Here is a 20,973-nt window from a genome sequence, read left to right on the forward strand (position 1 = left end):
GTGAATTCTCTTCTTGGACAGATTGAGCCATTATTGAAAATGGTCAAGGTTATTGCTAAATAAATGGTGTTTGAAGGGAGAGAGACAGCTATTGTGTTTATCTAACATAAGAGGGCATAACATATGCCTCTACCATCTGCTCTTTCCCTATTTGCAGCTGAGGTCAGCTCCTTTTCCATTATCAATGTTATAATCAATCATTTAGCCCTAATTTCAGCATCTTCTTGGGCAGAATAAACAGAACGCTCTACTACCTTTGTACTACTTTTAGAAGCAGTTAAATTCAACTAGTGCATGTTTTAAAAATGTTTATTATTGTGACACTGCTCCCAGAGGGGATTCTGTAAAACCATCAGCATGTAAGAGCTAAGTAAACAGAGAAAACCTGACAATTGAGTGTAAGCAACTATTCTACAAATGTCTTTACTGAGGGTATGATGCTGTCATTACACAGGGAGACATGGTTACACATCTACTAAAAATTAAGTTCACTGGTGCACATAAAATAACGTTATCAAACATAATGTGGACTTTAAAAATCTTAAGAAGATCGAATTTAAATTTCATGATTATGTTTAATATTTAAGCTACTTAGCATTTCAATATTAAAAATTATTTATCATGTCAGCAACACCTCAACAAAATTTTTAAGCTGAGTCAGCTGAACTACTTTTGCTATGCTAGTTTATTTATTGGAATTAAACACTAAGTCCACACAACTGAAAATAATGTGTACGTATACTTAGCACTAAAATGTGAAAATGATACCCAGCTTTTCAGTGTGTCTGCAAAATAATGGAAGTTCTGAATTCCTGCAAATAACAGTTAGATAGCAAAAAGTTTTACCAGCAATACATTGATTGGCTTTGCACGTGAGATGAGAATTACCATAATTTGTAAAGCTCTCATGCTGGTAACTGTTGGCTCTCCCAACTCACTCTTCATGTTAATATTGTTACGGGTGCCATTTTACTTATACACGCGCTTACAGAAATAGTAGCTGCATTTATTTTTAACTCAATTTTAACATATTCAGCATGCCACACTTTGATGCTTCATTAATCCATTTTCATTATACTGGTACAACGCTTTGATTTGTTTTTCTTTAATAAGGAAGACACCAAAACCCAAATGAAACTCAGGCCTTAAAGCACATAAACTAGAAGGAAGGAAACAGAAGAAAAAAAAAAAAAAGAAAAAAAAAGTGAGACCGCTACTATAGCCAAGCAATTCATTAAAAAAAAATAAGTAAATGTGGGAATAAAAAGAAAGAAAATTTATATCTGAATGTACTTCTCATTCTCAGGAGTAAGAAAATTTGGGACTGTAAAAGTGATTCTTTCCACATGTTCTGTATTTAAGAATCATATATATATTTTTTTTCAGATGAAAAAGAGGAAATTTTAAGTTTAAAGAAAACGAAAGAAAAAGATGAACTTCAGTTTCCAGATCATTCACCTGCCAAAGAAAAAAACCTCATATGATTAATAGCCAACCTCCAATAATTATGCAAGCACCACAGAGCTGTAAGCACTCTTGTTATCATATGGCAACTCTTCAGCCATTGGACTGTGAGTCCAACTTCAAACTAAAGAAAGATGAAAGGGCCATCACCATACCCTCTGGCAACATTGAGCAATCTTTATTTGCAACCACGTCTAAAGTCCCAAAATTGTTCATAAATTTTTCTTTTTTTCATTTTCTTTTTCTGTATTCTCACACAAAACCTTAAATGTAGGACTCAGGCTTTTTTTTTTTAAACCCCTGTATTAGAATTGCTCATGGAGACAAGGTGTCTCCTTCGGCATTCAGTCATTCTGGGGCAAAGATAAAACTACTTTCCTGAACAAGTATCCATAACCCCTTGAAGAATCAAAGGGTCAGTTGTCTGTATTAAATCTTCAGAACATTCATGAGCAGAAAGTCTCAAATCTGGGCAAAGGCAAAATTTCAACCCAGAAAATATTTCTAAAGACAATGATTTTGTTATTTGGCATTGGGAGTTAAAGGTCTTCATAGAATGGCTTGAGTTAGAAGGGACCTTAAAGACACTATCCAACCCCCTGCCACAGGCAGGGCCATCAACCTCCACATTTAATACTAGACCATACTGCCTAGGGCCCCATCCAATCTGGCCTTAAACACCTCCAGGGAAGGGGCATCCAGAGCCTCTCTGGACAGCTTGCTCTGCTTTACCTTCCAAAAAAATAAATACCTGTAATCTTACAATACAGATCACAGGAACCTTCGAGGGGCCTTGAGTAAGGTCAGATCTCTACTGGTCTATAGCTCTCATACTCATAAAGGAATAACTTTATTTTGTTTGAAGAGTATGAACAGAGGAGACAGAAAAGCATTGTGAAAAAGAACATGTTACAGAGGATGCTTATTTTAAAGCTGAATGTGGAGAAATCGGCTGCACTGCACAGGCTCCTGAGTGTCAGTTTAAAACCTGTCAATCACATCAACTAACAGAGCATACTCTCAGATGCGTAGCCCTATTGGTATAATTGAACGTGAGCATTAAGCCAGTGTTGAACAAAACAGAAAAGGAGGAGAGTTAATGAATACTTTCGTGCCTCACAGCAGTTCTCTCTTACCTGGAGGGCTTCCATGCAATTGCTGATGTAGTCAAACTCTGCTTGGTTAATGAAAATCAAGCAAGACAACAGCTTTGGGTGATATCACTGTAGGCAATTCAGATGCTTTGCAAGAACCTGGCATAGAAATTCTTATAGTCAATTTTATTTGAGCAATAACAGTGAAGAAACCAAACAAAACACTGGGTTAAATATAGAAAGATATGAAGCATTTTGGAGAAACAAAAGCCAAAAGTAAGGAAAAGTGTGGCTTGATGGAATGGAAAAGCTGGACAATTAAAGAAAAGGTGTTAACAAGCAAGTGCCTCACAAAAGTATTAAAATCTAACTTTCCATTCATCTCTCCCCATTAAGGAAGAATGAGCATTACACTAATAACTGATTGTTTTTAATGACATCAGAAGTAAGCCCCTATCATTCTTCTTCTATTTACATTCGTCATTTCACAAACTTCTGACTCTACTCAAATTACTTGAGAACTGTTAAAATGAATGTGTTTTCAGTAAGGATTAAATCACTTAATTAACATTTTAAAATAGCATGAATCATTTGAAACCTTACCTATCATTTTCTATCAATTTTCTGTTTTAAAACAAACGCTGTTTTAAAATAAAATACTTTTCTAAAAATATTCCTTAACATTTAACATTCCTTAACATTCCTTAAATGATAAGGAATATGCTGACTTACTAAAATATTTCTTTAACTAAAATAAAAACATGTAAACTGATAGCTGATAAAGGAAGACCTCCTTGGCAAAGACTAGAATTCAGATGTAAAAATGTACAGCTTCTGAACCCCTCAAAGCTACAATTAAAGGACAATGTAGGAGAAAGGCAACAAGATTCCACCCAAGAATGCTGAGGTAGCTAATGGGCATGATTGCCAAGACACTTTCCATCATCTAACAATGGTTCTGGGCAACTGGAGAGATCCTAGAGGACTGTTATTGTGGCTCCAATCTATAAGAAGGATCATAAGGAGGATTCAGGGAACTACAGGTCTGTAAGTCCTACCTTGGTGCCAAGGAAAGTTATGGAGCAGATCACCTTGGTACAATTACACTGCACATGCAAGACAAGCAGGGGATCATGTTCAGCCAGCGTGGGTTCCTGTAAGATAGGTACTGCCTTACCAAACACATCTCCTTCTATGATCAGGTGACCAACCTGGTGGACGAGGGAAAGGCTATTGAAATAACCTACCTAGACTTCAGCAAAGCATTTGACACCCAGAGAATGCTCCCAGAGAAGCTGGCAGTCCATGGCTTCCACAGGTACACAGTTTGCTGAGAAAAAACTGCCTGGATGGCTGGGCTCAGGGAGTGGTGGTGAATGGAGTTATATCCAGCTGGCAACTGGTCGCAGAGCTCCCCAGGGGTCAGTATTGGGCCCTGCCCTGTTCAGCATCTTAATTAATCTGGATGAAACAATTGAAAGCATCCTCAGTAAGTTTGTAGACAACACCAAGGAGGAAGCATTAATCTGCCTAAAAGTAGGATGGTCCTACAGAGGAATCCGGACAGGTTAAATAAAAGGGCTGAAGCCAGTGGTATGTAGTTCTTACTTGTCCTCACTTCACTGTAATTTTCTACTTTCACATTTTTAATTCCTTCATAGTACTGTATGTCTTTGGTATTACTCCCAAAGAACTTTCATCAGTCTACTAGAATAACACTTCAAGTGGTTCTGCAAACACTTAGTGCAAAATTGCAATTCCAATACTTTTCCTGAGTCACAGATACGTGTGTGTGTGTGTGTGTCTGTGTGTAGCTCACATGACTGTGTTCATAAAGAGAAATAATGAAAAGAAGTTATGTTCAATATAGCAATATATTTTCCTACACAGACAAGTACAATTTTAGTAGAAAAGTATGCACAATTAAGTAATGGTTTTTAATGATGAACAAGATTATTTAGTTAGATGATTCAGGGAACAGGAAGGTTCTATAGAATTACGTAAGGCCTTCCTATTCAATGAAAATGCCGTTTTCCTTTCCCTATATTGCTGTTTCTATTTTTTATTTTCTGACAGAGCTTTATTTCACTTTTACCAGAGCTAACTCTCAATAGTACCTTCTAAGTCCAGCATAACCCCTACTTCTTTTGTATCAGTGTAAATGTAGGTTTATGTTTCTTGATTCCTGTAACACGCTTGTGAAAACTTTTCAATTCATTGCTGTTTTCCTTCCATTTATTATTGCAACTGACTATTAATGCCCTTTCACTCAGGGCCAGGTTTGAAAGGGAAAGAAGTGACACTGTATAACAGCATTCTAAATAAACTACTTACATCCTGGAAGATTTACAGAGCAACAGCTAGTTACAAAATAGACATATTTCTGTCCTGTTATAGGCCAACTAGCAGAAAATCTTGATGGATAGGCTTTTATTACACTATGCTTGGATCTGTAGCACTCTTTCTCTAGATCACTGGAAGCTCCATGTAAAGGGAGGGAATAGAAACAACCAGCCGGGAGGAGATAGGGCAAAGACAGTAATTTGAGGAGATTTTTCTTAAACTACATGCTCATCTGGACAGAGTCAGAGGTATTAAACACCTGGAGAGCAGCTAAAATATCAGACAGTTCTCCCGGGAAGTAGTTTTAAGACTGGAACTATGTGAACAGAATCAGGGAGAAAACTTCAACTCTAGAGTTTCATAATTTGAATTCAGATGTGAAAGATGTGAAAAGAATGAGAAATTCCAGGTGGTAACAGATGACCTGGCTGTCCTTATTGTCTGGTTACAAAAATAACCATTATCACAGTGATTGAATATTGGCAAGTATGCCATTTGGCTCGCCATAACATGGCAAGGTGTCTCTGCTGTTTATTGGTAGAACCATTACTTGAATGCAAAGCAGCAGCTTGTCATTGGAGCTTTCAGAAAACAGTAGCTTACACTTGTTGTTATTCTGGTGATGCGTATTAATGCTCCTAGTTATTCAGAGAACATATCCTTGTCCAGGCATGACCTTTTAGTTACAAGAGCAACGGGATTTAGAGAAGTCTTTACGTGAATGCTAATTTTACTATATGTGAACATGATGATTGTTACCAGGAAGTTTTACTAAAGTTTGTTAAACTGTATGTCTTTCTAAGGAGCTAGAAGCACATGAGTGCTATTCTTATCCTGAGACTCAGAGGAAGACAAATTCAGGAGCATGCACTCTCTATAGATAAAATGCGACAAAGTATGACAGGAAGCATTTTTAAAGTAATCAAAATGTACCTTCCACATCTTTCAAAACAGCTATCTCGACTCGAAGAAAAAAAAAAAAAAAAAAAAAAAAAAGATTTTTTGCTTTCTGGAAATTGAAGATAAATGAAGAATTCATATTTATTATGAAAAACAAGAATAATCTTGAATTTTGAAGGTCCAACTGCAGTAAAACTGTGAAAACTGATCAAAAATGATAATCCCTACTCAAAAACAAATTACTTTCCTTCCTTAAGAAAGAAGAAAAGTTATTGCCATACCCCAGGCCCATTGTCAGCTTCCTGTATAAGAACTGGTATATCCAGAAATAGAAACCACATAATACAAATGCCATTTATAAGTCCATTCTTCTGATCTTACCTGTCTGACCAAAAGTGAAAGCAACCGAGGGAAATGAAATTCTAGGTTTACAGTGTACCTTTAGATTTACAGAAGGTCAAATTCCAGGGGGGGAAGAAAAGAAAAAAAAAAAAAAAAAAAAAAAAAAAGAGAGAGAGGAATTAGCAAATTTATGCGTTATTTCCCTTACAGCAAACAAATGGGATGGAGAAACCATTATAGTTCACCGCCTTTTTCAGTAAAAGGGGCTATAAAATGATTTAGGCTAGGAAAACAGGAGAGAATTTATAGCACAACTATTATATCAAATGTTGAAAATTCTAGTGTATGCAATTCAATGCTGGTGGTAATTCTCAGATTCCCAGGCTCTTAATCTGATTACTGTCCGGCAAGTACTTTCTCTGAAAAAAGTATTTTATTACTAATTTTTTTTTTACTAATTTAATTACTAATAAGAGAATATTTCCAACACTTCCTCATCCTACAAACAGTCTACTGTGTGTGTTTCCTGAGAAGAATATCCTATGGTCAAATAAGCCTGGACTACTGCTGCTGCTCAGTAATTTTTGTTCCAAAACTACTTTCATTCATTAAGTTCTACAGCTGCCTTTCAATGTATTATCAACATAAATTCGTTTACTGATCCATTTAACCTTTATGAACGTAGGAATCTTTTGCTGTTTCTCTCATTCCTTCTTAATAGCATGCCATAATGGGCATGTCTTAGCAATAGCATCACTCGTGATAAAAATGGCAAAACATTTCTTTTCACTTAGATTGATTTTAAGAGAATTCTCAGGTTTCCATGGCAAAACACATTCATCTGATGTTATTTGCAATATTTATTAATTTATTCAAAACCCCTATCTGAAATTCTATAAGCGTGCAAACACAAAATTCTAATAGATCTAAATGTACTAAACTGCCATGAATGCAATCTTACATCACCATCTTCTCGATACACTTGTATTAAAATTTCATGAGTAATTAACAGAAGACCTTACAAAACAAATGACCCATCCTGCTTGCTCTAAGAAGCCCAGTAAACAGATTTCAACAGTATAGGCAAAAGAGATACCAAGTGAGCTCATCATTCAATATGTTTCTTAAATAGCCTCTCATTTATCTTCCTGGAGTGACTTAATATTTTGGTGTACAAAGGCGATTAGGGAGAGTAATTTCAGGTGCTATTACATCTGTGTTACATTTAACATGGAATCCCAGACAGCAGGCATGCAAACCCTATTGCCATATCGCAGTCCGGACAATGGAATTATCCTGAATTGTACCATAAAAAATATTCCAATTCTAGTAGAGCATTGATTTCCCTGTCCAGGTGCATTAAAAGAATGAATGAAATGCATTTATTTAGAACAGATTATGCTTCTCTGTTCAAATCATTTTCAAAGTAAGGAGAAGAAGGAAGGAGGACCCCTGCTCTCTGAGTGCAGCATATTTAAGCAGATGGGACCATACATATGGATGAAAAAATTAAGATTCAATATACAAAATGTAATACATATTCTGTCCTCTCTCAATTTAGAGATTTCACTTTACAGAAGTATACTCCTACAAAGGACACCCAAAATAACTGCAAACAACTCACTACATGTTAGGCTAAAAAAGAAAAGCCACTTTAAAGAGGAAAGTAAGACATGATATGCCATAACTGTTTTTCAGCACAATCATAGAAGGAAGAGAAATGTGTTACTCCAAAAGAGGAGTTATGAATTAGCTTCACTCATGTTTATATTTTGATCTATTACCATTTAAAACACCCTACCTACCTCCAATCAGAGCATTCATTTATAATTCTATTTTAAAATGAAGTATTATTTTATGAGAGTATATATTATTCAAGCAAACTGAAGTAACAGAAATTAGAACAATTAGAACTATGTGGACTATACCACATTCACTGAAGGAAAAGCAAAATAGTGATCTTCAGTATTTTCCACTACGTTAATGACACTCACAGGCTTGCTGACAAACATTAAGGAGCACATTTAACCTTTAACCCAAGCGTAGTCATTAAAATCTTTTTCAGAAAGCCTCAAAATGCATCTTTTTCCCATAACAACACTCTGCACCTTAATTATGCAGTAGCTATTGTAATTGGTCTTCCATTTACCTCAGCTCATAAAAATGATCAATCATAGTTTAGCTGCTACTTTACCCTGAGATTTCCAATCATTTGTATTAGTTTGCCAGTAAATGCAAAGTTTTGTCTCAACTACAAATTTGGTAATGGCACATTTAATTATGACCCTAAATTATGGCTAAATTTGAACAGAGATTATGCTGATACCCTATAAAACCAGGAGGAAAACATATTTTTCATCATCTACGACAACATTAAATGATCACAACACATTACTGAAGGTTCTTGATCCAAGCTAGAGACTCTTTCAATACCTATGTTTCCTGCAATCATAAAAAAAAAAGTGAACAGAGGGCAGAGACCAAAGCATTTTCTGTAGGGATTGTATAAGCTGTTACTGGAATTTCTAACTGAATGTGGAATTTAAGAAAAATTAGAATTAATTCTGCATTTTATAAGCTCAAAGTCTATCCTACTGAATGACAAGCACAATTTTTTTTAAAATACAGCTATTTGTTTTGATAGCAGGCAAACATTTTGCTTTACCTACCACCAAATAAATGAGCAACACTTAAGAATTTCTGACGCATCAGCAGCTATGATTCTACTGAGATAAAGAGATTCGATACACTTGTTAAATATAAATGAGATGCAGGCTTCTGAAGTTTAGCTTACTTCTAAAGGTTTCTTTCTTAATCAGTCAGAAATTACATCTTTACTTATTTTAAATTGCATTCATCATTTCAAGTTAACATTCATTAAATGAATGATGGAGATTTAACCAAACAAGATGCCCAGGATTCTGTTTTGGTTTCTTCTAGAAAATATACATTTGATCTGACTTCGCATTTAACAGTTGATGGCTGTCCACCACTTCCATTGGCAGCTCTGATTTTTGTTATTTGGAGATAATAAAAACGCTGCATGTTCCTTATCCTCTGAGTGGATATGGAAATAGACTGACCAGCTGACATCCGAAAATTCCTTGGGTGTACTTCATAAAACAGTGATCAAATATTTTCACATGATGTTCAAAGGATGCTCAAAGGAAATCACTGCATACTCCAGGAAACGAAACAGTTTTAGACTCACTTCCAAGATCAGATAATCTTTTGATTTTACACATTGTTAAAAATGCGGTAGTAACTGTATCATGATATATGATGAATTGTCCCAATTTTAAGAACATGATATAATCAGATATATTGATATATTAATATCAATAATCAATATATTGATTATAAATGATATATTGATATAATCAGACTGGTTAAACCATAATAAATGAGAATACAGTGAATACATTTACAATGATTATGATTTTAAAATCTGATTTGTCTCTTTGATACCACTCAAAACCCAATATGCTGGTGGTAGCTTCATCTTCTGTCCCTATTAGTCCAGTGATTGTACCTTCTACGAAATGGAGAATGTGGAGCATCTAGGGGCAGAAATGTTATGGTCCAATGCAAACATATGGGCTGTGTCTGGAGCCCATTCATACATAAACAAGTGTTTCATTGAGAAATCTCGGAGATGTCTTTCCTGGATTACGATATATCATGGAAATTTGGATATTTTCTTAACAGGTGAGAGAATAAATCAAAGTAAAGTAAATCAAAGTAAAGTAAATCAAAGTGTTAAGCATTACATCACGTGAAAATATTCTAGTCAGTTACATTTTTTTCCAAAAATATAGTTAAAATCTAATCCTCAAAATATTTTCTGAAGGAAAGACATGTTTTCTTGGATTACTAGGAGAGGAGTCAGGGCTTTCCATCAAGTCAGATGAGCACATATATTCCTTGAAAAAATAACGTAGCCCTAAATATTTATTTTGTGCATTGGCTTGTGTAAATACTTTTCATAAGGGTCTCAAATTTCTTTGTGCACTTTTTAAACAGTTAAATGATAGTTTTAAAGGGACAGAAAACCTAGCAGTTTTGTTTTTATAAATCTCCACTTTGAATTTAGTCTATTAATATGATTAGCTTGGGCTCTTTCTTAACAGGAAAATTCATTTCTTCACATATTGTATGAAGGCTATTTTAAATGATTTATTAAAATAGATGGTAAAGGGATTACCCTCAAGAGTCAGCCAAAGTGATTTCAGCTAAAGGTTGAATAATGTTTTTTCATCCAAACAGATAAGCTGAAGGAAGCAATACAAATTTCACTGGTCCAGGGTGCAGTCTTGTTCATTTGATATTCAGAGGAGATATAAGTTGCAAATCTAACTTCTCCAATTAATTAAATTTCACATACACGGAAGCACTCAAAATATTTTAACATGGAAGATGGAAATTTTCAAAACTTCAAATTTGTTGCAAATGATGGTTCTTTCACTTTAGTTATTAGTCAGTGCAGTGCTGCAGATTTGCAAGACTACTCATGAAGAGGATGCCAAAGTAGGCTTTAAAAGCTTCCTTGTTGGCTGGGTCGGCTTGCAGTGAGCATTTCATTCTATTTGAAGTTAGACTGTATTGCCAACTGTTGTTTGTACTAATTGTCTCTATGAAGTGGAGTGAGAAATGTGATTCAAGAATCGTTATAATAATTAATGATAGACGGGATGATTTCTCAAAGAGGTGATTTCTCAAAGTCTTGGATAGAAGGTGGATAGTTAGAATACCTTTCAAACTCACCATCAAGACTACTGTAAAAAACCCTCAAAGGCATTTGTTTATTTAACTGCATTTCTTTTTGCTTGTATACTTATTTAGCCTTCCAAGAGAGACAAGGAGAAATGAACCTCAACAGCAAGAATGAACATATTCAGCCTGAAAGTATTAAGCTCAGATGACAACAACAGCAAGAGTTCTCAGTATGAAGATGTGCTGTGACCAGACTGAGCGGTCTTAGGAAGGTTCTGTAAAGTACTCATAACCAGTGGGAAATGTGTATCAGTCATATGTAAGTACATATGAAAGTACATACAGGCTAATGATAAACAGGAGGTGAAAGGTGACACTCAGAGAAGACAGTGTTATCATACTCTACTACTGGAGAGAGTGGAGGGAGCAATAAGAGTAATTCCTACTAGAAAAGTAGGAATCCACTGTGGATTGAACTCTCAGTTAAATGAGTTTGCCAGACCAACAAATACAGAACCATTGGAGAAGAGCTCTGGAAAAAAAAAAATCGACAACAAACAGAGGCTTATAAATCTAGAAATGAGAATATAAGATATCATATTTAAGAGCATCTCTGGGTCAGAGACTTCTTTAAATAGCTTTCACTAACCTGAGCCACTGAGAGGTCTAGCAGCATCAATGCTTATAACACGTGCAATACAGTATTAATGATACAAACAGTACCACATGTGTTACCTATTTGCAAAATTACAACCTCTTTAAGTTACAAAGCAAACTCAGTTCAAGTCAAAATGATGGCAACTGATTTTCACTGATTTGTAAATTCTAAAACAGCACAAAAAGTCAGCTTTGTCCCAAAATTAACATGCTTTTAGACAAATCACAAATATTCACATTTAAGACAAAGAGTTTTCCTGATTTTTTTCTTTTTTCTGTCAAATCATAACTTTCTTGGCTTCACATGAGAAATAATTTAGATACAAAACTCAGTGTTCCAATGAACTGTATCCAGGTATCCATTAGTATTACATCTATCTAAAACATGATGAATACGTGTATTCTTAAACAAATTGAGAGAATAAATCAAAACTTGAAATTACTGACAGAATACTGCAGCAATGAGAATCAAATGCTCTGTCCAGGCTAGGCCTACACAAAAAGTCTTTGACACAAGCAGAAAAGTCCTGACTTCCAGTCTAGTACCTTAATGACAGGATCCCACTGACTTCCAGTAAAAAAGGACAGAATCCTCCAGATCCACTTCTGAGAACACAAGGGTATTAATACAGTCAGGTTACACAAGCAGTTAAAAAAATACCAAAATATCACACAAACAAGTGAAATAATAGGAAAAAAAGGGAAAATACCTTTTGTAGCATCTCCCAGCCCCAACATCTCAGGCACAACCTGAAACAGTGAAATCTTCCTTATTTAAAAAAAAATTTTAAATCCATTATCCTAAGGTACAAATCATTCTTGCTGTTTCTTTAGGGATACAGCATCATACCTGTCATAACACTGCTCGTATCTGCAAAAATCTCAACATTTCCTTTGCTTATCATGAGCTTATTGTTCAACTTACAGAACGTTACATTGCAAAACAACAACAAAACCAAATAAACAAAACAAAAAATCCAATACAACAATTTAATACACTGTAAAGATTATTTTAAATAGCATTGGACTTTCCTTTCTTTGTTATGCCATATCTTTAAATGAAGTGATTAAATTGTTCATACTGCTTTACCAGGAATACCACAAAAAGCACATGCCCATCATTAAAACGGCATCTGGTTATGGATTATCTGATAATACAGTTTATAATACATGTAATCTTTACTTCTCCAGTCTATAGAATTATGGGAATTAAGGCAGGAAGCTAGATATTTTCCATCTGCAATATTTTCCCAAGATTTGATCTTTGTGAACAGTAATAAACATATGGAATGTTTAATAAACATGACTTTGTTGCAGAAGATTTAAATCTAAGTGTTTTAACAAAACTGTATAGGTGCTACATCGAAGGATGCCCTTCAAATAACATAAAATAAGACACAAGAAGTCGTTACCTTGGTGCATAACCAACCACGAACTGTGAAATGTAGCAATTAAAAATTAATCACTAATAATTAAAAAGTTAAGTTAGGTACCAGCACGTTGGTTCCACTAAAAGATTTGAGATATACTAGATGTTCCCCATCATGATTTTTCTAGGACTTGGTATGAACACCCCCCTCCAACTTGAGCAAGTCTTGGCCCAGGATTCAGAATGTGCAGAGGTGGCAAAAGAGATCAGAGACTTCTTATGTACACTGACAGAGCCAGTCGTTGATGCCGAAACAACAGAGGTGCTTAAAGTTTAAGTGGACAAGAAGAACCAGACATAGTAGCAACAAGAGGCACTGTGAGAAATATTCAAAAATAGTAATAATAAAAAAATCTGCAATTGTCCTCCCGTATGATGTTAATATTTGCTCTCAATCTCTATCTATATTGACTGAAAATAATTAGTGAATTATTATTTTTCCCTAAGTGATGAATGAATACTGAATTCAAAGATCACAAAATATCTTAGGAAAAACTTTTGATGACACTTGCCTTATATATATATATATATATGTATATATATATATATATGTATATCTAACGAATATTTGAACACTATTAGACAAAGAAAGCTTTGTTTCTATCTGTTCACTGTAGCATGGCTTTTTCTTATGGGGTTTTACAACAAGTTGAGAATTGCAGTTCAAGTCATTTAATTCTTCTGTATTGACCAGGTGAAAATGGCTCTGTGACCTAGCTAAATCCTGTCTGGATGCAACTGATACAATAGGATTTGCTGCAAGTTTAAGTCCACTATAGCACAAGAAATAGGGAACAGAGACAAGCAAACACAGAGGAAATCCAAACTGCAGGTGGAGCAGCACAGGTAAACACCTGCCTAAATAAAGACATTTACATTTCTTGCATTAAATATCAAAAATGGCCAGACTGGATCACCGTGACCAGCAGTCTCCTGTAACAGCTGGTAAGGCTAAGGGCAGCGGGCATGATTTCTACACACACAGGATAACCTGCCTTTGCAAACAATGGATGCTGCACTGACACCAAGCGAAACATTTATGTCTGTGACAAAACTATCTGTTTTTTTCAGTAGTTTCCAGGAAATAATAACAATATTCATGATATCATATGCTCCTGCATGGCTTCTCCAGCCATAAGACCCATTCTCCAATAAAGTTTTCCTTTGTGTAACTTGGGTTCTGCCTTGGTTGGGGAAACAGTCCCTATATATCCAGGACCTTTCAAAGCCAGTCAGAAAGTAACAGAAGCTTTCTCTCTTCCAGCCCCATTGCAGTAAAGAATGTATATAAAAGCAAACAAGGCAAAACACAAGAAAATATAGTATAGAGCTACTGGTTAAAGTTTTCCTTAAGCTATTGCTGAGAGCCTATGAGAACTTCTCTTGACATAAGACAAGCAGCTTTATTTTGAGGCAGTAACTCTCGCATTGAGAAGAAGCAGCAGAATCAGTGCAGAGGCTTGGCTTGAGCCCCATGATAGTACAGGCTCCTCGTTAGGTGGGGGCTGCTGAAGTGGTTCAAGTTGGAGAGCAGGCCTAACTCTTAGCTTTCAATTCACTACTGCTCATACCTAAGCAGATGCATGACATTGATGCTGATGACAGATTTAAACAAGAAACTTTATTCAGCTTTGTTGGCACTAAATAGAAAAATCAGGCTTTAAACGTCACCTGAAAAAGCACAGTAGAAGGAGGATAAAGTGTGGGTCTGACATCAGAGGCCACTGACTAAGGGAAGGTGTTCACTACTGTCCCACTGCTCTGTGACAGCACCTGCTGTGAATAGCTTTAGAGCTTTTTCAGGCCTGGGAAAAGATGCCCCAAACACAGCTACTGCCCAGTTATTTGTAAAACTCAGGAAAAAGATCTCATTTACAGACCGGCTCCTTTGAAATTTACTTGTATGTATCGCAGAGGCCCTCAGGACAGTAAGAAATATGGATAGAGGTTTTAGGACAATCCAGCATATAAGGAATAAAATTAAATGAAGATGAAAAAAAAGTCATTTGATGCTTTTTAAATATGTGGATACCATGGTTACCTCCAAACAATGATCTGAAAAAGTCTAATAGCCATTATGTAAGAGCAGGGATTTGAATTCATAGGGAGATTCGACCAATATATGTGCTGAGCTCTTAAAGAAAAGAATGAAAAGAGAAAAAAAGATTCCACAATTTATCCAAGTTAAAGTCCCAAGAATTACAATAACATCTAAAAATATTTAATACAGTAATCAGCAATTCTTTACTACTAAAGCATAGCCAATTAAAGCAGGCAATTAAAATACAACATAAAGTTAAAAGATAATATTAACTTTAAGAAATAATGCAGTGTTATAACTGCAAAGACAGTTACTCATTGAGTAACAAAACTGTTATTTATGTACATATTATATATATATAATCTACCTCATAGTTATGAACAAAAAAACAAAATACAGAGCTTACAGCATTTTTTTTTTTCAGAATCATACTTCTAATTTGGCATTCAAACAGCTGTATCTAAAAAAAAAAATACTATATTTTAATTAAATTGGAGGAAAACACATTCTGCCACCCTAATAAGAAATAAGAAACAGCAAACTGCAGAGAGAGAAACTGTACTTGGATCACAGAAAGTGATAAAAATACTCTCTGTAATAATGCTTTACACTGAGAGTTCTTTTGACAAAATTTAAAAGTTAAACTAAATTGAAAGAAAATTCACATGGCAGTACCTTTTTTTTTTTTTTTTATTTTTTTTTGGCAAATCCTGGAAAGACATTGCTCATTTTGGGTTGGAGGCTAAGATGTAAGATTTCAAATCAAATTTTAAAGTCCTGAAGATATGTTTTGTCTCACAAATAATGTTATAAATTCCCTTTGATTCTAGGTACAAAAAAATGAATAGGGCTTGAACAAATCAATAATTTGCTTATCACTGATATTTAAAACTGTTAATTTTGTGATTGATAGATACTCAAAGTTGGGCCTCCAAAATTCCATGTTTTCATCCTGTTACATCTGGTTTGAGATGTTATATATTAATTCTACGAATGTATCTGAATACAAATAACTTCACTGTTGTGAGTAACATCACTGTATTAGCTTGAAAGCAAAATCTAGTCTAAAGAGTAATTTATATTTTTGGGAAGAATCTCTTCCATTGCAGAGTCATCGACAGGCAAGATCAGCAGATACGCACAAGAACCACTGCTTAACAACCTGTCATTTCTTTACTATGAGAGTGGTGAGGTGCTGGAACAGCTGCCCAGAGAGGCTGTGGATGCCCCGTCCCTGGAGGTGTTAAAGGCCAGATTGCATGGGGCCCTGGGCAGCCTGGTCTGGTATTTAATGTGCAGGTTGGTGGCCCTGCATTGTGGCAGAGGGGTTGGAGATTCATGATCCTTGAGGTCCCTTCCAACCCGGGCCATTCTGTGATTCTGTGATCACAGAGGTAGACAGGGTAGATACGTGACACAAACATATGAATGGGTTACATCAATTCCTGCAATCATATACACATAGACAATAGCGTGTGTTGCAAGCTAAAGAAAGCATGCTTAGAAATTAAAAATACATTTTGCTAAAAATAACCTGAAGGTATATTTAGAAGAATATGAAGATGGAAAAGGGAAAATTAATGAGAGCAAAATAACCCACTGATTACTGTATTTTTAATCATATTCTGCTGTATTTATTCAAAGACAGGCTTGGTTGCAAGATATTTATTTTGTACCTTTGCTGTGAGAACTAGAATAGCTTGTTTTTATATTACAAATATTTGGCTCAGTAAAATATTCATTACGTTATAGGCTTGATTTTCAACAATCTCATCTGGCACAGCCTGTAACATAATTCAATCACAAGCCCAATTCCAAGCTCTCTTACATTAGTTACATACTGCTGCGTGCTGATGCTAGAGCGATATTCATTTTTTGGGCATTTAATCCCAACTGCTATGACTTAGTCAGACAGATTTAGGCTTTGTGCTTCTAAAGGAAAGAAAATTAATCCCAAACTTTTCAGGGCATGAGTTAAAAAAAAAATTTAACTCATGAACTCATTTTTAACTCAGGAAAATTTAAAGGAAAGAAACAACTGAATTTTGTCTTTGCAGAACTACCGGTACATTTTCCTTTCTAAACTATCTCATTTTTATGGGGGAAAAAAAAATAGAAAAATGAAAACAAATCAAAAAACCCAATGCATTTAAATTGAATATCCAAACAACTCTAAAATTTCTTAAGTAGTATAGTTTATTCCACAGCAGCTTCAAAAACTCTTTACAGAAATGGACCAGTGAAACTGCTATTCCTGTTTTACCATTCAAGAGAAATTTAAACTGCTGCCTGAAACACAAATTACGAATTATGTTCCGCATATAATATGAGAAGAAATACCTTGCTAACATAGCATTTTACAGATGTTTCATTTCTTGGAAAGAGATCAGTGACAGGAGAAAAAAACACTGTTAACATGGTACAGGTAGAAAAAGTGAAAGGGAAAAATCCTCATTTAGATTTTTTTCAATGTTAAATTCCATTGCTTTTTCATATGATTACATTTGTGGAGCTATAAAGGCTTAGCAGATGTTTAATGGCCTAATTAAATTATTAACTTTTGCTTCTGGTTTCATGTTTTGTCAAATCAACAAGGCTGGTAGGTTGTAGTAAAATAGCTGATCATGTTCATTGTACACCACGTGAGTCGTTAACTATTTTAAGACATACCACTAAAAGCTAGGTTTACTCAGAATACTTAGTGACAGCTCTTCTGAAGCTACATTTGTAATACCTGGAAAAGAGAGAATAGCAGCCAAGGTGAGTCATCACGTGGAACTGCTTCTAAGTCACTGCTTAAGTATATGGCAGATCCTCAATATTCAGGTTATAAGCATCAGTACATACAACCTTTCAGAAGCAGAAAAGCTGCCTATGGGAAGTAAAATCCACAACTGCTTTCCAAAGAATGATATGAGGGACACAGCCTTGAAGGGGGGCAATTTAGGATACTGAGTTGTTTGGTTCACCGGAGGATCTGCACATCAGCAATGCTTGCATTGTATAACTGCTAAAACAAAAAAGTTCTCAGTATCCACACGCCTTAATGGCAGATTTCAAGAAAGGCCAATACCCTCCTGAGTGCACTCCCCAGCCATTTTGTAAATTCGTGCAGGCTATTCCTTCTGTGCAAAAATAAAGGAAGTTATGGGTAGTTCTAATGGTGAAAAATGCATGCTGTTTCACTTACCTAAAAATACACTATTTTTTTTTGCAATGGCCATGGAAGAAAAAACATCTTTTCAAAAACATCTGCTTCTACCTTCAGGTTCCCCCTTGTCCCCTCACAACCTCACTCCAAAATAAAAATCAAGGATAGGAAAAATAGGGAAAAAGAGCTTAGGAGGATTCGTCTTCTCTCTTACAGCTATCTCTGACATCAGAGAGAATTGCCAACATTAAACTCCTTAGACATTTTTTTTTTCTTGTATTAATATTTTTCTGATGCTGGCTTTCAAATACTGTTGTGAAGGGTGAATCCAATGTGTCACACCATACAACAGAGTCACTAATAGAGGTCTATATGCAGAGAAGAAAAACCTTAACTTCTCTCCACAGAAATATCACAGCAATTTGAAAAAAACTGAAAAACTATCTTTGAGCTGAAAATTTCATATAAGAGAAAAGTAGAATAACGTAAAAACTAACAAATGGGGCAAAATTTGTCTTCAGTGACAGTGGTTTAATGGAGATAAAGAAGGAAGATAGTAAGGTAATAGTCTTAATTCATATTTTAGTGAAGATAGAGGCAACAGATAACAAACAGGAGGAATATGCATCTTTCACTACAAGTCGAGACAGTTTCTTAGAGAGACTTGAAATAGTTTATTTAATAGGAATGGTGACACATTTGGATTTCACTACATCCAAATTCCAGGGAGCTCTCCCAATGAAATCCACTCTGAATTCAGAGTGAATTTTTAAAAATTCATATAAAAATATCCTATGGGTCAACTGTCTTTTGATAAAGATTTTCACTGATTTATAGGTTCCACAATGACTGAACACTCAATGGGGAAAAAATATTATGGACAAAGGCTTCAATTTTTGCTTTACACGTAGAATTCGGTATTACTTTTAATGTTCAAATATAAAAGAACTCTTTTTGCACGAGGCACAGAAGTATTCTTGCACAGGACAAAGAAGGAAATTGAAGAGGCTGAGCTGCCTCAGGGAAGGAAACTTTAATGTTAGGAAAAACTACTTTCCGCAGTTATGAACACTAAGCATAATGTCACATCTTTCATTCCTGGTGTTTTAGAAAGAGAAAACAGAGTTTAAGTGCTGTTACCTGAAACCTTGTAAGAGATAAAGATGCATGAAGTTACACATCCTTACACCCCACCAACCTACTGAACAGGGTAAACTGAAATCAGATAAGATCATCCACAGTACTTTGCAATCATCCCTTTTCAAATTCATTATCTGCAAGAGGAAAAACACATCTCTTCAGCCTTAATATCACCAACAGAACTTTCAAGTCATATTCTAATCTTATGGACTGGCATTTATGAGTCTTAATTGATGACTACTAGACACAAACACAGTCATTAACAATGCAACTCACTTTTTTGTTAAGGCTTTAATGTCAATACATTTCTGCTATCGGCATCTGGAAGCGCTGCAAGGACTTTTGAACATTTTCATTCCATTGTCTTGTCCTTTCTACGTCTGCTATTGATTCTGCAATAGAAAGAAAAAAAATTAGAAAAATTCCATCAGTTATTATAAAGTGACCTGTGTTCAACTTAATTAATGAATTTCATTAGGAGAGTCACCATTAATTATTTAAGAAACAAACAAATCCATAGAAACTAAAAGGCCATATTCTAGGTCTAGAATTGATTTTTTTTTTTTTTTTTGTATACTAATGTGAATATTTTTATCTGCAGATAAAGCAAGTAGGAGGTCATGCAGTATTATTTCCAGTCTATTATTTAAGATACACCCCACATTTGTAGGAAATTATTTCTCCAAATCTTTCTAAAATTTCATTTTTTCTTTCTTATTTTTAAACATTTACAGTAAAAGAGTCTTTGAAATTACTCTTTCTCCAACTGTCACTGTTGAAGTTTTTGATGAAAAAATTGCCTACCTTTCACCTAGCTACCAAAAGAAGTCACAGCTACACAAACCGCCCCCTAGCTCCACAAAAGGATCTGCTGAGAGTGCCTTCAGTCAATATTTCTGCAACAAATCTTAATCACATTGTGTCTTGGCACGAGCTCAGATGGTCAAAGGTGATGGAGGCTTATTTAACCTTTATTTTTAGAGGACAGTCTTCAGTATTGATATTTAAAACTTTGGAAGTCTGAAAGGGTGGAAATCTCAGATCTCTTACTAATACTCCCAACTCCTTCCCTTTCTCTATCCTCCTATAATTATTGAGTATCAACTACTCTGCTTGGCTAACGTAACAAATAAATCATCTGTACAGAAAAAGATTACCTAAGGGTGATCGATCGACAAGAACGTATAAAAAGTTTCTGGCCATTGAAATAAATCTTGGTAAATAAGATTTCATTTGTACACAGTAAGAAGACGATTCTTGTGAAATTCAAAACTGGGTTACAGCAGCAAGGAATTGAACTGGAAAATGTTTACTGTTTTCCTGTACTTTGCAATAGTTTTCCAATATATAGACATATACCTGGCAGCCATCTGAAGTGCAAACTAACACTCTAACCTTTAAAAATCAAGAGTGATCTGTAAACCTTTCTTTTCATATACCAGCAGGACTACTAGTACATTTTAAGGCAATGGCTGCATGAGTGGCAGTACTTTTATTGAACTCCAGAAACAAGAAATTCAATATCTTGTCATGTATTGTAGAGAGACTGAAAAAATTATGTTCAGACTTGAAAGGAAAAAAAAAAATCCCAGTTCCAATTGGTTGTACCTCCATGCTGCTCATATGAACGTTACAGGAGTGTGAGATAAAAATCTGTAGGAACACATATGAGGATTACAGAGGAATATGAAATAAAAAT

Source organism: Centrocercus urophasianus, unplaced genomic scaffold, assembly GCF_019232065.1.
Source record: "Centrocercus urophasianus isolate 14NV4802_14NV808 unplaced genomic scaffold, USGS_Curo_1.0 seq_17, whole genome shotgun sequence".
NCBI classification, from domain to species: Eukaryota; Metazoa; Chordata; class Aves; order Galliformes; family Phasianidae; genus Centrocercus; species Centrocercus urophasianus.